Source organism: Elgaria multicarinata, chromosome 8, assembly GCF_023053635.1.
Source record: "Elgaria multicarinata webbii isolate HBS135686 ecotype San Diego chromosome 8, rElgMul1.1.pri, whole genome shotgun sequence".
Lineage (NCBI taxonomy): Eukaryota > Metazoa > Chordata > Lepidosauria > Squamata > Anguidae > Elgaria > Elgaria multicarinata.
In genome coordinates this window covers 97,512,004-97,527,169 of record NC_086178.1, presented here as the reverse complement: position 1 = coordinate 97,527,169, position 15,166 = coordinate 97,512,004, and positions in this window count along the sequence as shown.

Here is a 15,166-nt window from a genome sequence, read left to right as displayed (position 1 = left end):
TCCTCAGGGGTCCTTCTCCATAAGCCCCTGCCAAAGGAAGTGAGGCAGGTGGCTACCAGGAGGAGGGCCTTCTCTGCTGTGGCACCCCGGCTGTAGGATGAGCTCCCTAAGGAGGTTCGCCTGGCACTTACGTTATATTCTTTCTGAAGCCAGGGGAAGACCCTTTTATTCTCTCAGCATTTTAACAGTCTATAAATTCAATTTTAACTTTGCTGTTTTCAATTTGTATTTCTGCACTGCTACTGGTTTTATCCTGGTTGTGCTTTTACATTGTATTTTATATCATGGTTTTATACTATTCTTTTATACTTTGAATGGGTTTAATTTTTGTGAACCGCCCAGAGAGCTTCGGCTATTGGGTGGTATAGAAATGCAATAAATAAATAAATAAATTGCCAGTGACCATTACCAAGCTAGTCCTTTATGAGGTGCCTGTGTGATGCTGCAGTGGAAGCATTTGTAGGAGTTCTGCATGTTGGCTCAAAGATACGCATCAGAGTATATAAAGAAAGGAACCAAAAATAAATGCAATCAGAATCCCTGAGATGTTTTCCTTCCTTCCATCTGCACCTTGTTTAATCCTGCCAGCAGTTGTTTTTTTTTACTTCCCCCTCTAAGCCAATCCTTTAATGATTTGGGTCTTTGCTTTCTTTGGACTGTAATCAGACAGTTCCTGTAAACATCTGTTCCTCCTTTAAATGGTTTTAAGAGCATCGCATATACAGGCTATTAGGGGATATTACGAGAAGGGTTCATTGTTCCCCCAACTGTAAGCAGAGAATACCTCGAACATTATCTCAAGATTGGAGAATTGGGCAGGTAAAAAGAAAACAGATTCTTACAGGGACAAATATAGATCCAAGACCCAAAGGAATAAAATGGAGGCAAGGCCAAGATAGATGGAATGGTTATAGGGGATGGCAGTAGTGTGTGGACATGTGTTTTGAATAAATTTAATAACGATTCCCAAAGTACACATTTAGCAATAGGGCTTCTTTGATTTGTGGTTGAATTGGTTTAACCTTATTTGGGAATGATAAGCAGTCATATAGAACAACCTTCCCCAAACCACACCCCTTCCGATGTTTTGGCCTACAACTTCCATCAGCTCTAACCATTGCCCACAATCTCTATTCTCAGCACCGTCATCAAACTACAATTCTCAGGACTCTGTGGCAGTTGCCTTAATGTTTAAAATAGGAAACACAGTATGGAGTTTTAGGGCATTATGCTATATGCATGTTTAGACAGAACGTCCTACAACTCCCAGCATGCCCCAGGCCACTATGCTGGCCGTGAGAAGGTAGGCTCACTGAAGAGGAGCCCTATTCAGGGTTTGTTGTCCAAGGCCCCTCAAAACCCTGGAGTCTGCACTGTCCCTGCACTTGGAAAACTAGTATGTCGGGGAGGTCCCCTTCATGATATGCTAGTTTTCTATGTGGTTTTTTTCCTTGTGGAATTCAGATACATGATCCTATACATACAGTTTGGTATCACACAGCCCAGGAAAAGCTGAATCCTATGACTCTGTGGCATATATAGAGTAGGGTGACCATATGAAAAGGAGGACAGGGCTCCTGTATCTTTAACAGTTGCATAGAAAAGGAAATTTCAGCAGGAGTCATTTGTATATATGGAGAACCTGCTGAAATTCCCTCTTCATAACAACAGTTAAAGGTGCAGGAGCTATACTAGAGTGACCAGATTTAACAGAGGGCAGGGCACCTGCAGCTTTAACTGTTGTGATGAAGAGGAAATTTCACCAGGTTCCCCATATATACAAATGACACCTGCTAAAATTCCCTTTTCAATACAACTGTTAAAGATACAGGAACCCTGTCCTCCTTTTCATATGGTCACCCTAATATAGAGTAGTTGTGCCTCAGTAGTCAGGAATGTATCCAGCATTAGCCTTACTTAAAGAAGACTCATTGAAATGAATGGGACTGAAGTTAGACTACTACTGCGTACAACTCATGAGGTAATAGCCAATGTTAGTCCTACACAGAGCAGACCCATTGAAATGAATAAGACTTAAGTTAGTCAAGACTTACTTGTCTCACTCATTTCAATAGGTCTACTCTACATAGGACTAACTTTGACTACTACCCATGGAGTTTAGCTTACTGTCACATTTTCCATTTGACACAGCTGTCAATTATTTCTTAGTAGTTTCAACACAGATATATCAGGATGGTATTTTTATCTAATAAACCACTGTATTATGACTACTGTCTACCAAATCCAAAGGAAGGGAGAAAGCACGCAGGGCCCCTGTAATCTCCCCCTGAAGACTGCACAAAGGCAGGTGAGGTCCAGTTAGAAATTAGATTCTTTTCAGTCCTCTCAGTTTGTCGTGACAGATAAATCTCACTGCAGAATGAATGCAGGTGAAACAATGATGTCATTCACTCATTTTCACAAGTCTACGCTGCCAAAAATAACTGCCTAAACTATAAGAACACCGAGGCCTTTCCTGCTGTGATAAAAATAACAGAACAGGGCCATCTGTACTTTGCTCTTGGGAGTGGGGGGGGGGGAGAAATAAAATCGCTCTTCCTCCCACCTCCCTTTCTTTCGTATCATGAGATGATGCATTTATTTTTCTCAAAAAAAAAAACCCCACCTCACTTTACAGTTCTCCAGTTTCATTGCAGGAGTCAAATAATTCATTGCAGAGTGAGCAATCACACGTTTTTTTCTTGACACGAAAACAAATAATTTAACTAACACAATGCAAGTGGAATAGTGTGTTGTCCCTTCAAAGATGGTGGAAGAACAAAAAAGTTAGGGAATGTGTGGGGGGAATGTGTGGGATGAAACCACCAACTCATTGAAAATTATTTTTGATGAGCTCTAATGTTCTGAACGCTTCTTGATGTGAGATGGTTCCCAGGTACACCCTGCAGGTGGCAGGTGCCCATGCAGAGAGGTTGCAAGCTCTGTGTGAGATCATGCTTCCACACCCTACCTGCTGTTCCTTTTTTCCAAGTGTTATGCGAAAGTGTAAGGCAGCCTTCCCCAACCTGGAAGCCCTCCAGATGTGTTGGACTACAACTCCCACAATCCCCTAGGAGCTGTAGTCCAACACATCTGGAGTGCATCAGGTTGAGGAAGAACACACCATACAGTGTCCAAGAATTTATTTACTTAACAATATTTATGTATCGCTTAATTGTGAGTTGCTAAAAGGAGGACACACCTCAAAATTGGGCCAGTATGGGAGGATTTGCCTTGGGGCAAGTTGGCATTTGGACATTTAAAGCCCTAACTCGTACAAAACAGGGCAGCATGTTTATTAACAGGGACGGGCCAACGAGACCAAATCACGCCAGTCCTTTTCCAACTTCACTGGCTGCCAGTCCAGGTCCGGGCCCAATTCAAAGTGCTGGTATTGACATTTAAAGCCCTAAACGGTTTGGGGCCAGGTTATCTGAAGGAACGCCTCCTCCCATATGTACCTACCCGGACCTTAAGATCATCTACAGGGGCCCTTCTCCGTGAGCCCCTGCCAAAGGAAGTGAGGCAGGTGGCTACTAGGAGGAGGGCTTTCTCCGCTGTGGCACCCCGGTTGTGGAACGAGCTCCCCAGAGAGGTCCGCCTGGCGCCTACACTGTACTGCTTTCGTCGCCAGCTGAAGACCTTTTTATTCACTCAGTATTTTAACACTTAATTTTAACTTAAATTTAAATTTTACTGTTTTAACTCTGTATTTTAATCTTATATCAACTTTGCTGTGTGGTTTTATCCTGGTTGCGCTTTTTATACTGTATTTCGTAATTGTGTTTTAAACTGTTGGGTGTTTTACTGTGGTTTTAATTTTTGTGAACCGCCCAGAGAGCTTCGGCTATTGGGCGGTATAAAAATGTAATAAATAAATAAATAAAAAAATAAGTAAAAGAGGAACCCCCCATTTGCAGTCAGCTGTCCAGTTAAAGTTGCAGGAGCCCTGCCTAGCATGACCAGATACAAAAGAGGGCAGGGCTCCTGCAGCTTTATCAGTTGTGATAAAAAGGGAATTTCACCAGGCACTGCATGCATACAAAATGACACCTGCTGAAATTCCCTTTTCTATGCAACTGTTAAAGATACAGGAGCCCTGTCCTCCTTTTCATAGGGTCACCCTAGAAGTGATACCGATTTGTTCCTGCAGCAGAAGAGCTGCACCATAGGTTCTGCTGCTCTAGCTTGCCACCTACAGTCACCGGGTGGTAAAACTCATCCCAGTATGCAGAGTCGTCTTAATGGCACCAGAAACCCATTTTTGATAACCACATTTGTAAAAACCTTTCCTCATTGCCAAGTTTGTTTAAGGGCCGATTCACATGAACCAAACTTAGCCAGAGGAACACAAAACACCAATGTGAATTATAGCTGGTTGCATGATGAAGCAGGTGGCTGGATTCTTCCATCAGATCAATTCTCAGTGTGCAGTAAAGTGAATGAAATCCATTTGTCTCTGACATTTTTGGGGTGAGACATGATGGATCAAGCAGACAGCAACTTGATGATATAGCCAGTTGTAATTCACATTGGCTTTTCTATGCATCTGGAACAGGTTTTGGCTAATTTGAATCAAGTCCAGCACCACTTTCTATGTCCGTCATAGCACAGATTGTAGCTGACTGTTATTGAAATCCAGTTAGAGAAAGGAACATCTAGACTTGTGCTGACATACTGCTAAATCATTTACTAAGCACCTAACTCTTATCACTTCCTTTAGTAGGGGCACTCATGCAGACACACACAAGCAAAGGGGTTACACAAGTCTCCCAAAATTGCAGTGATAGGATTGTACACCCAGATAAACTATTGTAGGACCTTGTTAGCATTGATTCTGTTTCCTACACATTAAAATTAATTGCAAATCCTAGGGTCTCACAGGAAGCCAACCCATAAACTGGGCTACCACCAACAGACGAGAGGAGAGGAGGCCTCTTACATAGTTAGTTAGTTAGCTAGAACTTGATCAAATTGGTGTCCAGGCATGCTCACCTTCATCTCTCTAGCAATTTATTTGACCATCTGATGTTTGCATATATAAACCACCACTCATAAAAAAAAGCTAATTCCCTTCAGCAGCTGAACGTGCATTTAATTAGATGATCTCAGTATCTACAGGATATAGAATAATAAAGGGAGGGGAAAAAGAAAGAACTGCAGGTTGCAAACCTGGAAGCAATTTGCTGAACCCCCACCCCCCAATTCATTCCTAAGTGGCTCAGGAGCTTTTGTTAGAATCCTGAAGATTCATAATCCCTTGGCCTCATTTGCCCTTTCTGACATCATCAACATCTGATTGGGCATTTTCAATTTTCTTTACCTATGTCTAGTGAAATCAGCACATCAGACATACAGTGAATGGGATGATGTCAACATAATGACCTGGTTCACAAGATCACTGCATGGCTTATTAGAAATGGTGGGTTGTGGCACCCTTGGGTGCCAGGTTGCCAATTCAAGTGCCTTGCCGTCATGGCTTCTCATGCCATCTGAACCTGGTCAAGTACAATCTTGCTTTTATTTTTTGTACATCTCACTTCAAATGCTAAGGCCTGTGGCTGATGCAAATAAAGGAATCTCTCTCTCTCTCTCTCTCTCTCTCATCTGAACCTGGTGAAGTTGGCTTCTTGGTGTGATTAACAAACCACCCCACAGTCCTACAAGAGGCAATGGGTTCCGGGTGGTTTGTTAACCACCCCAATAAGCCACTCTTGCCAGGTTCAGATGACAAAAAATGGTCTGCCAGGTGAGGGTAATTATGCAAATCAGCCAGTATCTGACTGGCATTCAACAGGGTGGTTAATAAGTCACTATAGCTTGTTAACTACCCTGAGATCATGCAAACTATGTGATCCTTTATTGGATAGGATCACACATGACTAATTCAGAAAAAGCAGCTGGGAGAGAGTCAATGGCACAACTGAAGCAACAACAAGAAAAAACAAAGGGGCTGGATAGGATTTTTAAAAGGAGATGTAGGTGAATATCCACACCGTGTCAACCCTGCTAAAATCTCCAGCTTTGACCCTGAAAAGGAAATGGTAAATATTTGATGCAGCCCTAATTTAGTCCCATTTCTAACTATGATACATGGTTAGTAGATTTGCAGACAAAGACAACTCCCTTTCAATTCAGCCTCCAAGGTAAATAAATAAATAAATAAATAATGCCTTAGTTCAATAAGTTGGCCTGGTGCAGTTTGTTGAAATCTGGTTGGTCATTGACCCAGTTTGTACAATCGCAGGATGGTTAATAAGCCACACGTCAGTCACATACCACGGGAATTAGCATAATTACCCTGAGCAACATGGCTTCCTGTATCATGCGACCACAGCCAGTGGGCAGGGACCGTCTTAAGAAATATTTTTGTAAGCCACCTTGAGAGCCTGTTTGGCAAAAGAGCAAGATACAAATGCTAAAATCAATCAATCAATCAATCAATCAATCTCATGCGCTGTTGTAGGATTCTGTTAACAAGCCACCCTGGCCAGGTTTGCATGACACATGTAAAAGACAAAAAAATAAAAATAAAAATGGCAACGCGACCATACAGAAAGTCCATGGCGGCAAGAGCATCACTAGAAGTCACGGTCACTCTTGCCAGTAGACCCGATGGTTGCAGCCTGTAAACCACCCAGAACACAATTTAACCCCCGGGGAGCCCACCACACATAATGGTAAGCTGCCCTGGGGTCCCTTAACCCTGCTGCAGGGGGATGGTTACCCCGGAAGGTTCCATAACCACCAGTGTAGTGTTTTTCTCTCCCCGCACAATATGCTAAGCCACCGTGGTTAGGTCAAAATGCTTAACTATTGTGGTTTAGCATGACATCTGAATAGGCCCATAGTTTGTTAACCAGTTATAAACCACAAACAGAACCTATGGTTTGTTGCTTACAAAGTCTGTCTTGTTTAAACCATAGCTTCTTGTGATGTCTGAATGCAGAATTATGGCTTATCCCTGGTTTGTTTGCACTGCTGTCCACCTAGAAACAGAGGCACCCAGCAAAAGCAACCTGAAAATGAAACCACTCTGAAGGCTGGCAAAATGGGTGGGATAAAAACAAACCATGAAATCCAAAACAATCCATGGTTTGCGAAATTATTGATGGCCAAAGCAACAAATATAATATAAACCGTGAGTTATTTGTATGTGCAGACACAGCCTATATATGCCCATTCTGTATAAATAGCCTGCCTGCAGTTTCAGCCATCTTGGATGCCCTGGAAGAAACAGGGATGGGATTCAAGTAATGGTGACGATGAAGACACTTCACTAGACCCAGTAATCCACAGCTAGGCTGTAGGATTATAAATCATCCAACCATTTCTGAAGAGCCTGGGAAATGGGATTCACCACTTGGCAGGGTCACAGCCTTCTGGTCAGGGCTTATAAGATGGTGTGTTTTTTGGGTTGAATTTTTTTTTTAAAAAAATTAAAAGCTTCAAGACGCGCTTAAATTGCTTAAAGCCATTATTACAGTAATTGAAACATTATTCTGTTCTGGGAGCAACATCAAACACTTCCTTTTATCAGGCTGCCTATAGATATTAAGAAGACTAAGCCAAGCCAGTGTCGTCTCTGGGGTAAGAAACGGCAGAAGTCTGTTGGCTCCAAAGAGAACAAGCACGTGTGGGATTTTTTCCACCCCTGTTGATACAGGTCAGTGAATCCATTAATGTCACCTGATAAGAAAGTCAGGACCTTAATAAAACAAAGATCACATGTCCTGGGAAAACGAGTTCTTGTTTTAATTTAAAACAGACCTCCTCTCTCTCTCTCTCTCTCTCTCTCTCTCTCTCTCTTTTAAATGGGATAGAATTTACTCTTCACTTTAAAGCAGCACACAGTGTATTGTGTGGAATAGCAGCTCAGTTCCTGAATAAATTTTAGAAAAGATCAAAGATCTCTGAAAATTGATATGCATGATGTATATAATCATTTCATTACAATGTGCTGGGTAACTATATAGTTCAGAAGATACGCCCAAGCTTGATATTATGTCACCAAGATTAAGCACCTAAGCTACAATCCTATACACCCTTACCTAGGAGTAAGCCCTATTCAATGCAATTAGACTTACCACCAAGTAGACACATTTAGGATTGTGCTATCTTCTTGATTTGAAATCTTCTTGATTTCAAAGGGAGTAAGAAGCATATGCTTAGATCTCTTCCATTGCCTGTAATGGGATTTTTAAATGTGCAGCTTTGACTGGTTTGGGTCCATATATTGGACTGAAAAACACGAATGTCTGCACATTCTAAACTGAAGTTGCTAATAAAAATTAATATAGCCTCTTCTTTCACCTTCTGTTCTTATATGTACACTTATAAAGACATGTCATGATAAATATGAGAAATGCATATTACAGTAAATATAAAAAATGTGATGAAGGTTGACACTAGCTGACTGGCATAGTCTTATATGCATGAAACACACGCACCTTCCATGCGCTCCAAATGCCAACTTGCCCCAAGGCAAATCCTCCCATACTGTCCCCTGCTCAACGCCGTCATGTTTGGCATTAGTGAAGTCATATGCACAGCTGACTGGCTCAAGGGAGACCTATGCATGCACAGAGCCTTTCTCATTAATGCCAACAGTGTACTGCTGTTGTGGGTGGGCATGTTCAATGGTTGCAATCCTGCTGCCCCCCCCTCATGAGTTCACTGGATGTGTGTGGCAAGAGTTCATGTGCGTACCTTTTATATCAGGGCCATTTAACCCTCTTTCAGACTGAGTGCTGAATTCAATTTTGGAGAAGCTCTCAAAAGAGGGCATTAGCATTCCAGTGGTTGGTGGGCTACAGGCAAAAACGAGCTCTGAAGGTAATAAAGTCAGGCCTTAGAGACCTTGGTTTTTTTCTGTTGGGAGGGGTAACTCTGAGAGGACTAGTTTCATTTCTCTGGTTAAAATTCATTCCCTGGTTAAGTTTCATTTCTCCAGTTCAGTTTCATTTCTTCAAAGCTGGAACAGGACTTTATGTTTTGGGGGAAGAGGGTATAAAAGGGGGAAAGAGCCAGCCAGAGCCGTAGAGCCAGGGAGACCACAGCAGAAAGAAGGAGAAAGATGCAGCTTGAAGAAGTCTAGATGCAGATTAGGGTAAAAGAACTTGTGTTTTTGCAACTTATATTTTCTTTTAATGCCTTTGTATCACTCAGCTCTATTGACTACATACCTTGACTTGCAATTTGGTAGTTTTAATATTCTAGTAAACTGTTGTGTTACACCGAACATAACTGTTAGGTGTGTCTGGAGTATCACTCATTCCATATCTACAGCCTAAACCCACATTACTGAATAGGGGAAGGCAAAAGGAAAGAAGGTGGGTCTCTTAAGAAGGCAAGGAGTTGCTCAGGAGGTCCAGAGCATAGAAGGAACCCCGATAGGAGGTGGGACCAAAAGCAAAAGGGATAGGGCCCAAATTCCAAGCATACCCCAAATCCCAGGATATTTTAGCTTAAAGCACTGGATGCTGGTTGCTCCAATTTCAGTGGGGCTATGAATCCACTCTGGGTTTCAGTCAGAACCAGTCAGAATCCCAAAATGGTTTCAGCACCTTGGGTAACTCATTTAGAGTTTTGATTGGTTCTAACTAAAACCCAGAGCAGATCGATAGCCCCACTAAAAGCAGTGCCACCAGCATCCACTGGTTTAAAGCTCTGCCTTGGGAGAGGCATTTTAACCTTTTAGAATGTGGATGGGGTGGGGTGGGAAATTGAAGAAGAAAAAGAACCGAAAAGAAAGAAGGAAAGAGAGCCACCAGGAAACCACCAAAGTATTGGTGGTCAGGGAAAAAGGAAAAGGGCCAAGAGAAGGGTGCATGGCCATCTGGGAAATCCCAGAGGGCTGGATTGGGATACCTATGTAGGGTGGGGGTGGGGGTATAGATGACTATGCAATTCACCTGCGATTGTCAGCATTCACGTGGTGAGAATATCTACAACTTTGGACATCCATTGTAATAGAACTCAACGGAGTTATGGACCAGAAAAAGAAAGCTACTGATTATTTTTAAAGCTGTTCAAAATATACTATTTATGGGAACTCTGAATGTTACTATGCACTGATGAAACAACAGTTTTTTCGACATGACATTTCAACTGACCACAGGCACGAGCAATTTATGTTATGTTTAATAAATCCTTTGACAAACAGCAAAAAGGACTTCTGTGCCTTGCTGGTGCTGTGACTTGAATGTGCTTTCAAAGGTTTAAAGACCTTTTGCTTTTTGGAGGCACTCTTTATTTAAATTAATGAAAATGGGCTCAACTTACAAGAATAAAAAGGCTTTTAAATGCTGATTAAAAATTAAATCAGCTGTCTGTTATCCCCAGGGGGTCTTGTTTTAAGAGCTGTAATTCAGTTGAAAGTCAAACAAGTAATCTTTTTAACACAGATAATTCTTGCTCTGGAAAGAATTTATTGAAATTGTTTCTTAGCCCTGAAACGATCAAACTTCAAATGCAGAGGTGGTAGGGAATGCAGATTTCTTCTCCAAAAGGTGTTTGTAGGGGCTCAAGAACTTTTATAAATTTGCAAAGGTTATCATAGTATTTTGTCTACTCTTAAACAGAAACCATTGTGGTATTTCATACATGGGAAAGGGGAAATGAATATGTTGTGTTGTGCAATGATCCCTCCCTGCTCTCCCAAAATTGCAGTGCACAGTTTATTTACTTCTGTGGAAAGACTCTGTGACTGACTATATTTTAGGAGCAGGGGTGTATGTGTGTATGTGTGTGTGTGTGTGTGTGTATAACGCCAGTGGTAGCAAGAGAGGATGATCAGAGAGGAGATGAGAAATGTAACAGATACAGGAAAACAAAGTTTGCCCTGAGACGGATGTGTTGCAAGAGTCCCTTGGTTGTTTATACCGTCACAGTCAGGCGCATCTGTCTTGTGACTCAATAACAACGGTACTTTTGGATTGGGCACATGATCTCAGGAAATGCTTGTCAGCCTCTGTGTGTCAACGTTAATGGCCATTCATCTTTAAATGGGACATGTGACTTTTTGGCTTCAAACTGTTCCTCCTGTAGCCAATGAGCATTTTCCTTTTAAACTCTGAAGTGCTTACTCCTGTTCTTTCCAAAGGCAAGGAATGAAGAATAGCCATTACACAGTAGCATAAGATTCATCCCTTTCAGCCAAGTTCAAAGTACTCCTTCTCTCCCAGAGCAAACACAGATTTCAACGTTTCAGCCCCGCCAACATAAACAGCCTGAGAATGGCACAAGCAAAAGAGCTGAATGGGATCATTCAGAAAGGGCAACACCACTTTCAGCTAGCCAAATTATATGTATTTATTCATATATTTATATTTATATCTCACCCTTCCTCACAAAGAACCCATTGCGACTAACAATCCATAGAGCAATACAACACACGAACATGTTAAAATCACAATTCTAATAGTACAACTACACAATAAAATATAGAAAAACCATCACTACAAAACAGATAAAACACTTGCCTATATGCCCCAAATGGGGACAAATGAGCATGTCTTTATCTGGTGCCTGAATAACCACAGTGTAGGGGACAGCTGGATCTCTCCTGCAATTCCCAATGTGATATCCTATAAATTGTAGGATGCTTTTCTGTCCAAACATGCGTAGGATTGTGCCCTAAAACTATTTTGGATTTATGCTATTTTATACTTTAAGGCCATTCCCAAAGAATCCTGGGAACTGTGGTTTGATGAAAGTGCTGAGAATTGGGGAACATGGGTGGGAGGGTGCTATTGCACCACGTCCTGCTTGTTCATCCCTGGCCGATGGCTGGTTGGCCACTGTGTGAACAGAGTGCTGGACTAGATGGACCCTTGGTCTGATCCAGCAGGGCTCTTCTTATGTTCTTATCTTGCCTATCTCAAAACTATAGCTTCCTGGGAAAAGAGAGTGATTGTTAAACCATCTTAACTCTGCAGTGTGGATAATTTGGTTTTGTACCCTAAGGTCCTGAAAACAGTTGTGATCCAAAGGGTTGGATCCAAACCTGCATCGGTTGTGATCCATAGAATCATAGAATAGTAGAGTTCAAAAGGTTGTAGAAATAACTTTGCCTTCTAAGGTTAGGTTATTTCCAGATCAGCCCCACTATTCTACAAATGTTACATCTGTGTTCACCCTCACCAAATCTATGGACAAGGGAGTTAACTGTGGAGTGGTTGCTAAGAGCGTCTGCCCCTGTGCAAAGCTTTAGCTTTCTGGTTTGAAGGAGATAAATTGAAGAGGCATTTCAAACTGTTGCTTAATTCCCAGAAATGTTTCTTTATTCTACCTCACAGTAACTTTCCAACTGGGACTGTTATTGTCAAGAGAAGCAGATTACATTCATGATAAATTTAGACTGCTGAAAAATATGTGGCTACAAGAGCGGCATTTTGAATGAATTTTCTTCAAATTGGCACATGGCATTGTTTTACACAAGATTACTCACCCAACCTAGACAGACGAGATTTAAACAAATAAAACAAAACAAAATTGGAATATGTTTCTGTAGTGTACAGTTGCTGAAGTGCCTTTCCGCAGATTGGGGGCACTGTTGTGCTTGCTACTTAACTTGAAAAGCTCCAGTGCAGATTAAAAGAAAGGGATTACAGAGCCAAAAAGAAAAGAAAAGGATTTTAATGGTGAGCAGTTGCAATCCTGCTTCAAAAAAAAAACCTGTAGTACAGCTACAACCAGGGCCAGAGAATACTCTGAAATAGAGAGAGTGTTCCAGGTATAACTGGAGTTCCTTGGAAGCTTCTTTCAGGTAGGTAATGCTTGAAGATTTTGGTTGGTCCACATTTTTAAATGAACTGATTAGTCCTGAACTAATACAGAGATTGAAACACAGTTATCCATCAGTTTATGCATTTCTCCGAATTTTGCAATACAGTTCTCGGCTCAAAAAAGAAAATACCAAATGCATCTAATATGGATTTTAGGGTAATATGTGCACAAAACATGCATATATAAAAATATAATGTGTACAAAACCATATAATTTAGGGTAAAATGTAAATGCAAATTATTTTGTGGAAAAAAATATTCCAAAATAATGTGAATTTTTGTTCAGGTTTTTTTCTTTTTAATTCACAGATTGATGCTGAAAAGGGACAGAACAGACTTATGAGAGAATATATATGAAACTGACATGGACTTACGAGTTACTATATGTGAACCTAACATGGAGGTATGAGTGAACATATGAGAAACAGACACAGACTGGAATTAGACTGATCCATCCCTAATCATAGGTTCCTCAGTGAAAAGATCAGCAACAGAGAACAAGTATTCTTGAAAAACAGTGATTCTGCCCATTACTGATTTTCCTTTGCTAAGTGCAGTCGCAGAAAGTTGCATTTTAGCACATATTCTCAGTTCATCTGTGGTGGGCCGATCTGCACCAAGCAGGATATAACACTTTTAAAATGGTATGAAAAATGGTATATGTAATGTGTCCTGGCCCTGAACAGTTGTCATAACCCTTATAAACCATTATAAGCAATAGTGTAGATCCTGCCAGTGATAGTTAATAGGCCTAGCTACTGCATCAGGTGAACCTCCCAGAATATGTTCCTAGAGTCCTTTGCAAGGTGCAAGGATTCTATGGCAAACACCCAAAGGTTCCTTGGCACAGGTGTTGCTGTGGAAAGTATTCTCTGAAGGTAGGAGGACTGAAAACCACTAGTCTAAAGGCACCTGATGTAGTTCTGCCCCTGAATCAAAACAAGTTTATGTTTGCTTGGTAAGCTGAGTGGGAAAGTGGTTATGAAGTCCATGTACATCAGCCCAGTACTCCTTGGGTGTAAATGAAGAATGGTATCTTTCTAGACTGGCTGCCTGGTTTGGGTGTGGGAGGTACTGCGTTGCCCTGATTCCACTCCTACTTGGATGGCCAATTCCAGAAGATGGTGCTGGGGAATTATTGCTCTGCCCCTTGGAAGTTATGCTATGGGGTTCCACAGGTCTCTACTTAAACCCTGTGCTGTTTAACACCCCCATGCTGTTTAAGTGCTGGGGGAGGTTATCCTGAGAGATGGGATGAGGTGTGATCAATATGTGGATGAGAACCAGCTCTATCTCACCTTTTCATGAAGTCCAGATGAGGCAGCTGGTATTCTGAATCAGTGCCTGAGTGTGTTGATGAAGGTTCGTTAACTGAGATTCAATCCAGACCAGATGGAGGTAACGTTAATAGGTGGTTTCTCTATCAGCTGAGTGGCGGTCAACCTATTTTGGAGGGGGTTGCACTTTCCTTAAAGTGAAGATGTTGAACCTCCAGCCTGTGGGGCCTCAAGCAAGGCTTCCCTCCCCTCCTCAGAGCTCCACCCCCTCAGAAGGGAGATGGGGGTCGTTGAACAGCTAAGATGGCTATGCTGCTCCAATGCGTTCCCTTCGTGGTGAAAACGCTGGAGCAGCAAAGCCAATTAGATTGGCACACAAGATGGAATATAATCCTCGATGGTCGTTTGTATTTTAGTTATTTATTAAATCATGTCTTGGCCTCACTGGATAACTATTAGCAAAATGCAACTCTCAGACACTTTCAGAGGTTTGCTGTGAGAATGAATGACATAAAGAATAAAGTATTATCAACACTGAGCTTTATGGATATGCAGGGCAGTAAAATTAGATTTTAAAGCCTATCATGGAGAAATGAATATCTATTAACATTGTACAGTGAAAGCATTTTCCAGGGCACATGGATAAACTGCTTCTGTAGTCAGACCCCATGAGAGTGACTATCATAAGGCAGAATGGAAGTTTACTTTACGCGGCTACATGTAAAATGTCATAAAAAGGGATTCTAATTTTGCATTCTTTCCCCCCACTCATTGCTTTATAGGCTTCAACCCTCCAGGGAGTGTGACAAATCCACATAATGTCTCAGAGTGCTGAAATTTGCATTTGCAACGCCAATATAGCTGAGAAATGTGTGTGTGTGTGGGGGGGGAACCACACTACAGGCAGAGAGTTACAGGTTAACTACACATCTAAGAAGACTTCAGAGTACATATTATTATTATTATTATTATTATTATTATTATTATTATTATTATTATTATTTCCAAAGTGGATTTTAACTTAGCCTCTCGGAATTGATGCCAGAGCAACCATTTGTTCCTCCACAGTGCAACTGTGGGTGAAAAGAAAGGGGAACTGAG